Below are 14,103 nucleotides of genomic sequence, written 5' to 3' on the forward strand. Positions count from 1 at the left end.
TTCTCCTTGTCTGTCTTCTCACTGCCCCGCCCTGGTTGATGATTAAGTTTGGGACAGGCACTGACAGCAGAGGTTAATGACAGTAGATAACCCTCTATACTTCCACTCTTCCTTTCTTCCTGTTTTGCTACTGGGATTTGAGCTGAGGACAGGGTTCCAGAGGCACACAGGCATAATGCCAGGTCATACAATTTGGAGTCCACTGGCTGTATACAACCACTCTACTTTCTGAGAATGGCACAGTGCAACAGTGGGCTCTGAGTTTCTTATGTGTCTGCCCAGAACTAGCAACATAGGTCACTGGCATAACCCTAAAAGAATAGGCTCCTTGGCTTCTGGCACCCTGGCACTGCCTTTTAGTGCCAGTTCCACAGGCTGGCCTGTTTTCCCTCCTTCCCTTGTTCTTGCCACTTCATCTTTGGAGCCATTTATCCAAGACCCTGGAATCTGGCAAAGCAGACACAGTGAGTCCTCACCCTCCCCAGCTCAGTTCAAGACCTAGGCTCCTGAAACCCCAAGGTCAGGGCAGCCTTAATCCTTGGAGGTTTCTTCTTTAGGACTCTGTATCCTGATTGGCATGAGAACATTCCTGGGCTGATTCTTCCTGGAAGTGTATGGGTATGCTTAATTAACTGGCATCAGTTACTCATGTGCATGTAGGGACTCTACTCCACAAGCCACCCAGTCCCACAGGTACCTTGGCTGTGACCTGTGCCAAGCCACAAACACCCTCCCCAAAACATGGGGCTTCTGTATTATCTTGCCAGGCCAGAAGTGGTTATCCCATCTTCCATTATGTCTCATTCTCCCCCCCACCCAGCCTCCTCAGCTTCATTTAGATCTTATGTCTACAAGCCATACTGCTAGATGTGAGCCATAGATCCCATAGCCCACCTACCTAAGACCTGGTTTCCTCAGGGTGAAGCCAATATTCCTTATCCTGGCAACCAGGCTCTGCGAACTGCCACTGACTATTCCAACTGCCCTCCTATTTTTGTTTTGTTTTGTTTTGTTTTGTTTTTCGAGACAGGGTTTCTCTGTGGCTTTAGAGGCTGTCCTGGAACTAGCTCTTGTAGACCAGGCTGGTCTTGAACTCACAGAGATCTGCCTGCCCCTGCCTCCCGAGTGCTGGGACTAAAGGTGTATGCCACCACTGCCCTCCTATTCTTATTCCCAGCCCTGACCTTGGACAAACTGAAGCAAGAATTTCTCCTTGATGGCCAATTCTTGTAGCCCTTCTTCCAGGGATGGGGTTATTCCTGCTCAGAACTCTTTCCTGAAGTCTGCCTTACTTTAACAGCAAACCTTAGTCATTTGGTAAATACAAATTGACAAAACCACTTCCCCCCACCTCCCATCTGACATTCCTTTGAGAAGATCCAGTTCCTCTTCTAGAGTGCAAGGTAAGTTCCATATGTTGACTGAGGTAATCAACCTAAAGCTCTGGGGTTATTGCTCAATGGTTGAGAACTTGCACAATAAGAGCTTGCTTAGCATGTGCAAGGGCCTGGATCCCCAGCACCACAAAAACAAAGCCCCACTCCTGATACTAGCTCACAGATCCAGAGAAAAGAGACCATTCATATTGGTAAAAACATCTAGCAAGATGGGAGGAGTAGCCTGAGGATCATCACAATAGACAGTGATTCATTAGACAATCCCAGGAAAACTTAGTTGGGGAAGGGGCTTTCTAGGAACAGCTGGGGCCTGGAGGTGAAGGCCAAATGCAGGGGCTTAAAAATGTCCTATAGGTGAGAGATGCTCTGCCAGGCAGTGATGGCAAATGCCTTTAATCCCAGCACTTGTGTGATTTCAAGACCAGCCCGGTGATTTCTAGGACAGCCAGAGCTACACAGAGAAACTCTGTCTCAACCCCCTCCCCCAGAGGGAGGGGGCTCAGCAAGAGCTACTGGGGTTGTAGGAAGCAGCAAGAGAACTGTTTGTGACAGGGAGCTGTTGAGATGTGTTAGAAACCATGAGCAAATACTGCCTTGAACATGTGGGATCCTTGAGTGTAATGGCCAGCAGAGCAGAGGTTTCTACCCACTGAGAAACAAACATAAAACAGAACCCAAGCTCCTGATGCTAACATTGGAGGAGGTAGAAGTATTCATATTGCTCTGTAAAGATGGCTGGGGGTGGGGGGAACTCTTGCTATACATAATACATACCCTAAGGACCCAAGTAAAGCTGGGCATGGTAGCATGCCCCTGTAATTCTAGTGCCCTATATTGAGATAGGAGACAGAGACAAGAGAATCTGTAGAAGCTTGCTGGCCAGCCTGGAGAATGAAGCAGTTAACAAAGATTCCCTATCTCAAAGTGGAAGGTGTAGCCTAACACCCAAGTTTGTTCTATGACCTACATACACACAACATAGCATGCACATGCCTACACATAAACATACAGCACATGAAAATATTTTTTTTTAAAAAAAGCTCTCAAGTTGATGTATATAGTTAAATGGAATCATAACCGTGAGATCACCTTGGTGTTCAAGTGAGAAAGAAAAACATTTTCCAGCACCTAGGATCTGGCCTGGCCTATCTGCAAGGGTTCAGTGAAGCTAGAAACTGTCCTGGCACTCACAGATAGAGATACTGGGGTTGCTAGGAACTGGTCTGGCTCTCACAGATAGAAGCCTTGATACCCTGTTTAAATAATTTCATGAAAGATTGACAACAGACCATAATGGGTCAAGAAAAACCAAGACCCATCTTATCTATCTAAACACAGAAAATACATAGGCATCATTCAGGCTATAAGAAGGACTAAGCTGGGGCTGGAGAGACGGTTCAGTGGTTAAGAGCACTGGCTGTTCTTCCAGAGAACCCAGGTTCAATTCCCAGCACCCACATGGCAGTTCACACCTATCTGTAACTCCAGTTCCAGGGGATCCGGCACCCTCACACAAACATATATGCAGGCAAAATATCAATGCACATAAGACAAAAATAAGTTATAAAAAGAGGATCAAGCTGTACTCTATGTCTTTGCTTCAAGAATTACCCATGTCTCTATAGGTAGTCATCCTACCTGGTCAACCCATAGATGTGCCCTAGTAGATTACATGGGGAAACACTGGCAGGGTTAACTGTATTAAAGCCAAAGGAGGTAATTAACTTCAATCAAAAAATATTTAGTTTTATAACTAATAATTAAATCTTGTTTTCAAGATTAAACACCAGCATTTATGGGAAAAAATGTTTACCTCTTTATCATATCCCTGACCCTCAGAGCAACATTGTCATTGGTGCCAGTTGTATAACACAATAGGAGGTTAGCTCTAGACTCCAGCTTCTTGAGGCTAGCTCAGATCCACACACAGTGCTTCGGGCTCACTAGGGCTACTGTTCAGCATCTCCAGGTTGGAAGTGCCTTCAGAGGGACTGTGATGTGAATTTTAGACATAACCCAGCACCTAGTATAGAGCCTGGCATACCAGAATGTCAAACATGGATAGAATAAGTTAACACAGCATGAGCCACCAGCCTTGGGACAAGTGACAGTGTGGTCTTTGGCAGACCATCAACTGAGAGGGAATAGTTGCAGTTGTGACTGATAGAAGTTGCCCTGAGTTGACTAGAATTCATGTTTGGGACTCTCAGGGGAAGAAAGCAGTGGTAAGACCGTAGGCTCTTGTCTAGAAACCTGGAGAGTTCCAACTAGAAGCAGGTTTGAAGTAGCCAAAACCACAACCCAGGCTCCACTCATCTCTGCTCCAATGGAAATCAGTCCACTCCCTATGCCTGGCAATAGATAAAGTGAATTCCTTCTAAAAGAAGATAATATCACCTGGAACACAATATCCATCATTTTATTAAAGTTACTAAGTATTTCAAACTAGGATTGTCTGGCTAAAAACCCAGAGGGAAAGTTAAATGACAGAAACAGACCTAAAGATGATTCAAAAATGGAGAGAGAAAACAAGGTCTTTGGTACAAACATGATTATTAAGGAAAAACACAAGTGGAAGCGGTATAAAGGACAATAAACATGAAAAATCCCACCCAGAACTAGATTCCATAACAACAGGAGTCAGCTGGGTGTGGTGGCGCACGCCTTTAATCCCAGAACTCAGCTGGCAGAGAGAAGTGGATCTATGTGAGTCTGAGGCCAGTCTGGTCTACAAAGTAAGTTCCAGAACAGCTAGGGCTGCACAGAGAAATCCCTTCCCAAAAACCAAAACAAGAAAAAATAATAAGTTTATTTTTTTTCTTTTTAAGGTAAAGTCTCAGGGGACTGAAATGACAGGCTCAGAGATTAAGAGTATTTATTGCTCTTGCAGAGGACCAATGTTCAGTTCACAACACCCACATGACAGCTCACAACCATTAGTAACTCCAGTTCCAGGGGCGCCAATGCCCTCCCTCCCTCTGATATCCACAAACACCAGGTATGTACAAGATGCATACACGTACAGGCAGACAAAACACTCATACACATAAAATAACCTCAAATATTTTTTTAAATTTCTTTAATTTTTTTTTTAATTCTACACAGACTGTAGAACATAAAATGGTACGGTGCTTGGGAAAACAGGATAACAGTTCCTTGAATAAACTAAAAATAAAGTGACCATACGACCTAGTTACAGAATATAATAACAAAAGTTTCAAGTGGTAAGGACCTAATAAAAATAGGAGTCATTTTATATGTCTTAAATGGTAAAGAAATACATAAATAGTACTAAAATTATAACATTTACTGTGAAAAAGACCTAAAGTTTGCTTGTGGGACTGAGCTTTTGTTAAGTGGGTCACCTGAATTCATGTGGAAGGACCACATGGGGTGTGGAACTCTCAGCAAACTGAGACATCTGGTAGACCCCCAAGGTGTGTTTGTTTTGTGTGTTCCTCTGGGGTTGTGATTTGTTCACTAGGTGCTTTTTTTGTTTTCAAATGATTTTTTAAAAGATTTATTTTATTTGTGTAAGTGTTGTACCTGCGTGTGTGTGTGTGTGTGTGTGTGTGTGTGTGTGTGTGTGTGTGTGTGTGTGTGTGTACCCCGTGTGTGTGTACCCCGTGTGTGTAGTGCCCTTGGAGGCCAGAAGAGGGTGTCAGATCCCCCAGAACCGGAGTTATAAGCCAACATGCAGGTGCTCAAACTGAACTGGGGTTCAGCAGAAGCAGAATAGCAGAGAGGACTCTTAACATAATGGCCCTTCACATAATGTTTCTGGTGGGAAAAAATGAACACAAAACTTGCTTTAAGATCCAATTGTTCCCAAATATATCAATAGTGCTGAAACTAGTTGGCATTTCAAACATAACAGTAAAATTGTTTACTGACATTCCTTTAACCAACTTTTTCAAAAACACAACAGTTCCAACTTTATCAGACAAACATACTCATATTTATCATTGTCATCAAGTGTAGTAAATTGTTCCAAGGACCCAACAGACAGACAAAGGTTTCTGATATCAGAAAACCCTTATCTCCTTAGGGGGAGGAGCCAAGAAAGGACCAGAGTAGAGTTTGAGAGCTGATTGGCTAACTCAGAATCCATCATTACCTACCAAAGAGTTTAAAGTATCAGAAAAAAAAAAGTGTCAGAGCCAAAAGCTCCTCCTCTAGACAGTAGTTTTGGAAGGTCTTTTTGATCTTGCCGAAACCCAGCAGGGACTCATTCCCAGGCCAGGCAGGAAGGGCTGGCCCAAGAATCCAGGAAGAAGGCAGGCCTCCTCAGGGCAACATCTGCCACTGGGCTATCTGGCTGCAGCCCAGCTAGAGACACATGACCTGGAAAGGCTGTCTCCAGCTTGAGATCATGAACAAAGAGGCCTGCCTGTATAGCTGGAGAGCAGGCTGGCAGAACCCTCCAGGGTGGACTTGGACCCTGTGCCTGTCCTCCTGTCTGAGATTCAGTTCACTGACCTGGATCAGAATAAACTAGTGTAGATTATGCATTGTCAGACCATCTCAGCAGCCCTATGCCACCACCCCAGGGAGGCCGGTGAAGACGTGAATCTCAGGAGTCCATACTCATTATTGGGGTTCATTTATACTCACCATTTATAGCTGGTCCTTTAGATAGCCAAGCATAGGTGCTATGAACCCCACTCCCAGAGAAGGAACTAGTCTGAGGTAACCTCACACTTCCCGACCTATGTGGCCAGGAAAATGCTGGGCTGTATTTAAGCACCCTTCCTCAGACTGTCACTGTCAGTGTTCTATTGCTGTGAAGAGACACCATGACCACTGCAGCTCTTATAAAACATTTAATTGGGGCTTGCTTACAGTTTCAGAGGTTAATCCATTGTCTTCATGATGGAGAACATGGCAGCATGCAGGCAGACATGGTGCTAGGGAAGTAGCTGAGAGTTGTACATTTAGATCCACAGGCAGCAGGAAGAGAAAGCCATTGGTCCTGGCTTGGGCTTTTGAAAACCTTTTGAAAACCTTTTAGATGCTTGGCTATCTAAAGGACCAGCTATAAATGGTGAGTATAAATGAACCCCAATAATGAGTATGGACTCCTGAGATTCACGTTTTTGAAAACCTGAAAGCCTACCCCAATGGCATACTTCCTCCAATAAGGCCACACCTCCTAATCTTTTTCAAATAGTGCTACTCCCTGATGATTGAGCATTCAAATATAATAGCCTATGAAGGCCATTCTTATTCAAACCACCATAGTAACCTGCCAATTCCCTCTGTGTTTACAGAGGTTCCTGATGAAGACTGCTTTTGAAAGATTTGTTACAATTGGGCTGGGCTGAGAGTTGGGGGGAGGGTCAATTCACTCAGGAGCAGGCTTGACCTTCCATATCTGTCCAGGCATCATGGGTTCAGAGGGGTGTGTTGGAGGTACTAGACCAGACCTCGTATCCCAGAGTGGTGGAGGAACAAACTTAAGAGGAGGCAAGCTCACGTGACTTGGGGAGAGCACACCATCCTGGTCAAAGGATGAGGAGCAGTGAGGACATTTGGGAAAGGACTGGCACCCAAGGTGAAATTTTAAGAGGCCTGGACTTTACTCTGGAGCTAGGAGCAAAGACAGTGGGTAAGGCCAGGCAGTGTCCGTTTGATACTCTGTGGAATCACCGAGCCTTCAGAAGTGACAGTAATTAATTAGTTCAAGAGACCCAACCAAGTGACTCCTGCATCCCGATGTCTCCACTCATAGAGTAAGAGTAGTCCCTTCCTTTACTCCAAATTCTCTGGACCTTCCACCTATGTGTAAATATAAAGGTCTTATCTTAGCCTACAAACTCATACTCAGCTTCCCTGAATTGCATTCCCCTTCCTGTGGCTATTTCCACTTAATCTCATGAGTCTCCTTGAAGATCTTAACATACCAACCCCCAGGCTTTGCACTGTTACTCCCTTAGTGTGAAAAGCTTTTTGTCTTTTTAAAAATGTTATTTGTTTATATGTATACTATGTCTACAGAGTTGTATATAGGCTGGGTCTCACTGTGTTACCCTGGCTAGGCTAGAACTAGCTATGCAGACCAGGCTGACCTTAAACTCACAGAATTCTTCTGCTTCTGCCTCCTGAGTGCTGGAATCAAGGTGTGTGCCGCCACACCTGACCTCTTTTTAGTTTTGTTTTTTTTTTTAAGTCACACTTTACTTATTTTGTGTTTGGGCTAGTACATGGGTGCCACCACACCACATGGGTGTTGGCAGGAGTAGGTTCTGTCCTTTCATCATGTGAGACGCTGATGATGGGAGCTGCTTTTACTGACTGAGACTTCTCAGTCTCACTAACACAGTTTTGCCTTTGCTCAATTCCCTACCTTCAGTTATCCTGCCATGCTTTACCTTGCCAGGAAAATATTGTTTTTCATTAAATTCAGTAACTGCCCCTTATAGCCATTAGGCACACTGGTCTTAGCCAGGCAGGAATTCTGTTCCCTCAGGCACCGGCTCTATCACTGCCTGCCACTAAAGGAAACTTCATCTTGATCTCTATCCCTCTATAGAACTCAGGATTCAAAGGTTGAGGTGAAATTCTGCCTCCTCAGAGGGGCTGAATAGCAAGTAGCTAACCTTCTCAGCTAGAGTCTCCCCCAAAGACCAGGCATCCTTCTCAGCCCCCACTTATGAACCGTAGCTACCCATGGTTTCTCTCTACCACTCGTGTCAGCTAGTTGCTGATTCAACCTCCTGACCCCAGGATAATTTTATTTAATCAAACAAATATAACGTGTCTTTGTATCATTAAACAAATATTGCACAGCATAAACGAATACAATACATCTTAATTAATATTCTACAGCAGGGAAGCCTCTCCAAGTACTCTGTCCTACTAGCAGTCTGTCCCATGCTCCCTTTTCCTGGTTGCATCTCTACTCATGATCCATAACCCATCTGCTTCATATACACAGCAATCCCTTTATCTGGCCATCTTCCTTCCTTCTGCTAGTCGGTTGGCCCTATGCAGCAGCAGGGACTCTGCTGTGCTCACTGTACTGTAGGAGATGACTCTAGATGCCTGCTGTGGAGAATTACCTAAGCACTGTCCTCTGCTTTAGAGGAATACGCTGTGGCATGGAAAAGGTCACATAGTTCACAGTTTCCCAGCCATAACTAGCTTTTAGATCTCAGGTCATGGACTGGAGAGATGACTCCAAGGGTAAGAATACTTGCTGTGCAAGCATGGGGACCTGAGTTCAAATCCTGAGAATCCACAAAGAAAGCAGGACATGGTTACACACAGCCCTGGAACCCCAGCTCTGTTTGGGGCAGAGCCAGGAGGACTGGAGCTCAGGGTCAGTGAGGATCTTGCTAGGGTTTCCATTGCTGTGAAGAAACACTATGAACAAAAGTAATGGGTTTATTTTAGTTCATACCTTGTAGTCCATCATCTAGAGAAGTCAGGGCAGGAACTCAAGGCAGGAACCTGGAAGCAGGAACTGATGCTGAAGCCATGGGGGGTGCTGCTTACTGGCTTGCTCTCCATGACTTGCTCAGCCTGCTTTGTTATACTCCCCTGGGACCATCTTGGGGTAGCACCTCTCACACCAATCACTAATTAATAAAATGTACCCCAGGACAGGCAAATCTGGTAGGGTTATTTTCTCAATTGATGCTCTGTTTTCCCAAGTGATTCTAGCTTGTGTTAATTTGGTATAAAAACTAGATAACGGGGAGACACACCTTGTCTCAAGTGACTAAGGCGAAAGGACACTTAATTGAGAAGGACACCCAAAATCTTACTCTGACTTCATCCTTCTCTCATCTCTACATGGGTGCATGTGTGCACATAAACACGTGCACGAACACGAGTTAAATAAAAAAGTTATCTCTTCTCTCTCTCTCCTCAGACAGGCTGTGTGAGTACTACAGGCAGGGAATTGGGCTGGGGAGATCAAGCACCCCCATCAGCTTCCAGCATGGCCATCGTAAGCAGTTCCTACAATATAAACAGAGTCAGAGGGAGAGTGAGGCTTCGAATGCCTGGCTGCTCACTGATGGATCCTCCAGGACACTGTATGTGCCTGGCAGCTGGCAGATTCCAGATCTACAGTCTGATGAGAAAGTGTGTCTACAGCAGGTAGTGCGTCCTGTTCCCTCCTATGACCTTATCTAGTGCTCCCAAGGACAGCATTATCCCTGCACCCACGTGAAGAGATGGAGGCCAGGAGAGGGTGGGGAACTAGCCCAGACCCACAGCACATAGTTAGGAATCCAGCATGCAGCTCCAAGCACTGCTGCTGAAGGGAGAGGAACAGGTCTAATGGGAACTGACCAATTTAGAGAACCCGAGAGGCCGCACACAGGCTACGTTCTCGAAGGAGTAATTACAGAAAGATAGAGGAGGATAGCGGGGGTCTGAGGCTTTGGTACCCTGGAGTTTGCTACAGAATGACAGTTTGTGTACCCTCAAAATTCATGTGTTGAAATCCAAGCCCCAAAGTAATAGTATAGGAAGGTGGTTAAGTCGTGGGATGCAGATCTCATGTAAGGGACTAGCATCCTTATAAAAAGACACCAAAGCTGGGCATGATGGTACACACTTAAGCCAGCACGCAGGAGGCTGAGGCAGGAAGATTGTGAGTTCAAGGCTAGCCTGGGATATACACATAGTAACACTCTGTCTCAAAAAAAAAAAAAAAAAAAAAAAGACACCGGTAATCTTGCTCCCTGCTTCTCTCTCTCCATTCTACCTTATAGGGACACAGGAGAATATGGCTATCTGAAGGCTAGGAAGGAATCTTCAACAGACAATCAGTTCTAGGGCTTTGATCTTGGGCCCCTACCCTTTAGAAATGTGAGAAACAAAGGAGTGTTGTTTAAACTGCCTAGTATATGGTAATTTGCTATGCTATAAAGAAACAGTCTGAAGGTCTTCAACCCCAGCCACATACTTCTAGAATTTCTCTGTCAGCCTGCTGTCCTCTGGTAAGATTGACCGATACACCTTGCTTGCTTTCCAGGCCTGGCCCTTCCTGCTTTTAAAAAAAGAAAAAGAAAGCAGCTATTGAACCAGTAGCATGGGAACATTTTCAAGACTCCTCCAAAGCCTCATAGAGCCTCTTGGTCTCTGCCATAGCATTTGGTTCCAGACCTTCCATGAGGGATAAACCTGGGGATGTGGTGCAGGTCATATACCCTGAACTCTGCTTCTAGCCAAGGCCTCTGGGAATTTTCCCTAAGGCTTTTCTTCCTAACAACAGGGCCTTGCATAGGTATATAGATGGATGCCCTGTCGCTGCTGAATACTGTCTGTCTTCCCAAGATCCCTATGAGCCCAGTGTTGGGAGCACACATGGGTAATACCCTCATTCTGGAGTTTGAGGCAGGAGGATTACTTTGAGTTTGATGCCATTCTGGACTACATAGTGAGTTCCAAGCCAGCCAAAGCTACAGAATAAGACACTGCTGTCAAATAAATAAAAAAGAACATTTAGTTAATGCCTTGTTTATTCCACCAGTCAACACACGCTCCTCCCCAGCAGCTGCTGCCGTTCTCATGCCAGTCCCACCTCTAGCTTGCCAAGCTCCAGCCAAAGAGGGTAAGTGAGGAAGTCTCTAGATCATGGCTCACACAGAGCAGACTGCCTGGATATCACCTATTGTAGAGCACTCAGGAAACAACTGGTCAAAAGCCACTGGTGCCCCAGGCAGGGTGGCATACACCTTTGGGAGACAGAGGCAGGTGTATCTCTGTGAGTTTAAGGCCAGCCTGGTCTACTGAGTGAGTTCTAGCCAGGACTACACAGAGAAACCCTGCCTCAGAAAAATAAAATAACAACAACAAACAAGCCATTAAATTCCAGAACTCGGGAGGCAGAGGCAGGGGGATCTCTGAGTTTGAGGACAGCCTGGTCTACAGAATGAGTTCCAGGACAGCCGGGGCTACACAGAGAAACCCTGTCTCAAAAAAAAAAAAAGCAAAACAAAACAACAACAAACAAAGCCTCTGGCACAAATGTATACTAGAGGCGTGAAGGAAGCACTTCATTATAAACCTAGTGCTGTGGCTCCATGCATGCAACCTGTTGCAAGTCTACTGAACATCTACCTGACTTGCAAACTCCCCTGTCAGTATCTGGTGTAGGAACCTAGTCAAGACTTCAAAAACAGATCTGTGCTTCTAGAGCATGGCTACTGATATTTTGCAGGGGCAGGTGAAGCTTGTTTTTTTGTTTGTTTGTTTTGTTGTTTTGTTTTTTTGAAGATAACCAACCATGGTATTCATGCCAAATGTAAAGCAATTATGCCGTAAGAGCTCCACCCAGGCAGCACACCACATATGTCGAGAAGGTGGTTTAGAGGCCAGTAAGGCAAGGGCATTGTGGCACATGCCTGTATCCCTAGAACTTGATAGGTGGAAGAGGAAGATCAGGAGTTAAAAGTCATCCTTGGTTACACAGTAAACTGGAGACAAGTCTAGGAATACATGAGACCCTGTCTCAAACAAACAGAACAAAACAAAGGCTGGGGAGAAAGTGCTTTCAGTCAAGAAACTGTGCTGTGAAATATTATTTTAAACGAGCAAAGATGTGTTGCATCTGTTTGTGCTGCAATTTTTTAACGATGTAAGGATGTGAGTTTAATTATGTAAAGATGTGTTGCATCTGTTTCACCTTGCCTGTCTAAGGCATCTGATTGGTCTAATAAAGAGCTGAACAGCCAATTGTTAGGCAGAGAAAGGATAGGTAGGATTGGCAGGCAGAGAGAATAAGTAGAAGGAGAAATCCAGGCTCCAGGCTCAGAAGAAGGAGAAAAGAGATCAAAGAGAAAGAAAAGGACCCACCCGAGACAAGAAGCCATGCAACCACCAGCCAGCCAGCCCATGAAAAGCAATGAAAGACAGACAGACAGACAGACGGGAGGGAGGGAGAGAGGAAGGAAGGAAGGAAGGAAAGAAGGAAGGAAGGAAGGAAGGAAGGAAATAAGCCCTGAGGCAAAAGGAAGATAAAGAGAAACAGGTTAATTTAAGTTAAAAGAGCTAGGCAGAGCATTCATAACTAATAAGTCTCTACATCATGATTTGGGAGCTGGTTGGTGCCCCCCCCCCAAAAAAAAGCCTGTGCTTGCTTTGCAGGCATAAGAACTGGAGTTGGATCCCCAGAACCCAGATTTTTTTTTTAAAAAAGAAGCCAGGCATGGTGGCACAAGTTTATAATCCCAGTGCTGGAGAGGTTGGGATAGGAAGAGCCCTAGGGCTTGCTGGTCAATTCTGCCCTGCCTACACTCAGCAAACTCCAGGCCAGTGTGAAGCTTTGGCCCCTCGAAATGGAGACTGTGCCTGGAAAGCAGCCCCCAAGTACTGTATCCCAAGGCTTGGATTTGCACATCTGACTAAAGCGTTGAAGGAATGAAGAAAGGACAGAAACATAGACACGTGCACAGAAAAACTGTGTGCATTCTGATGGAGTGGCACCAACTACACTGAAACCTAGAACCTCAGCAAGCTTATTATTGTGTACTCCACAGAGAAGAGGAGTTAAATAGTCTGGTAGGAGGTCTATGTAGGTGAGCCATCTCAGGCTGTAAACATCCAGAAGGAGGAAGCTGCAGTTGCCAGTTTTGCACACACTGCCAACATTCACACTCTAACCAGAGGCAAAGCTTGCCTATTCTGAACCCTCACACACACCCAGAGGGGGTGGGGGGCTTTGCAGATTTCCCGTGGGTCTGAGGCATTGGGCATGGTCATGAGGCCCGGTGCATGACAACAACATATCTTCACTCAAGACTTCACCCACTCCTTACACATTCACTTAAACTTTCCTTGACTCCCTACACCTAAAGTTGCCCTCTGGTCTCCCCAGACACATGCCATGAAAACACACACATGTACACATGCATGTACATTACACACACAGGCACACATACATTTGAACATCTACTTATATACAAACGTGTATACATATTTTTTTCTAGGCAATGCCAGCATTTGAGGTTTTTGTTTGTTTTGTTTTTTGAGACACGGTTTCTCTGTAGTTTTTGGAGGTTGTCCTGGAGCTCACTCAGTAGACCAGTCTGGCCTCAAACTCACAGAGATCCACCTGTCTCTGCCTCCCAAGTGCTGGGATTAAAGGTATGTTGCTACCATGCCTGTTGGATTTTCTACTTAATAATCCTGGCCACCCTGGAGCTCACCTTGTAGACCCAGCTGGTCTCAAACTCCCAGAAATCCACCTACCTCTGCCTCCTAAGTGCTAGGACTAAAAGGTGTGTGCCACCACACCCAACTAGCATTTGGGTTTTTAAAAATAAAGTGTTTTTTTGGGGGGGTCTTTGTTTTTTGTTTTGTTTTGTTTTGGTTTGGTTTGGTTTCTCTGTGTAGCTTTGGAGCCTATCCTGGAACTTACTCTGTAGACCAGGCTGGCCTTGAACTCACAGAGATCCACCTGCCTCTGCCTCCCGAGTGCTAGGATTAAAGGTGTGCGCCACCAATGCCTTTAATCAATCTTATTGATTGCTGAGAGAGTGCCAGCAGGGCCTGTGCTGGGCTCTGGAACACACAGTAAAGATGATGAGACTCTTCTTCTGGAATGTCTTTCTAAGTCTGTCTTCTGGCAGAGCCTAGTTCTCATGGGGCTCAGGACACTGCCTCTTGGCAGCTGTGCAGAGAGAAGCTGCAGTGAAAGGGGGCGCTGGAAGTGAGACAAGCAAGTCAGAGACTGTGGTGCTTCCAGCAA

The sequence above is a fragment of the Cricetulus griseus genome, chromosome 2, assembly GCF_003668045.3.
Source record: "Cricetulus griseus strain 17A/GY chromosome 2, alternate assembly CriGri-PICRH-1.0, whole genome shotgun sequence".
Classification (NCBI taxonomy): Eukaryota; Metazoa; Chordata; class Mammalia; order Rodentia; family Cricetidae; genus Cricetulus; species Cricetulus griseus.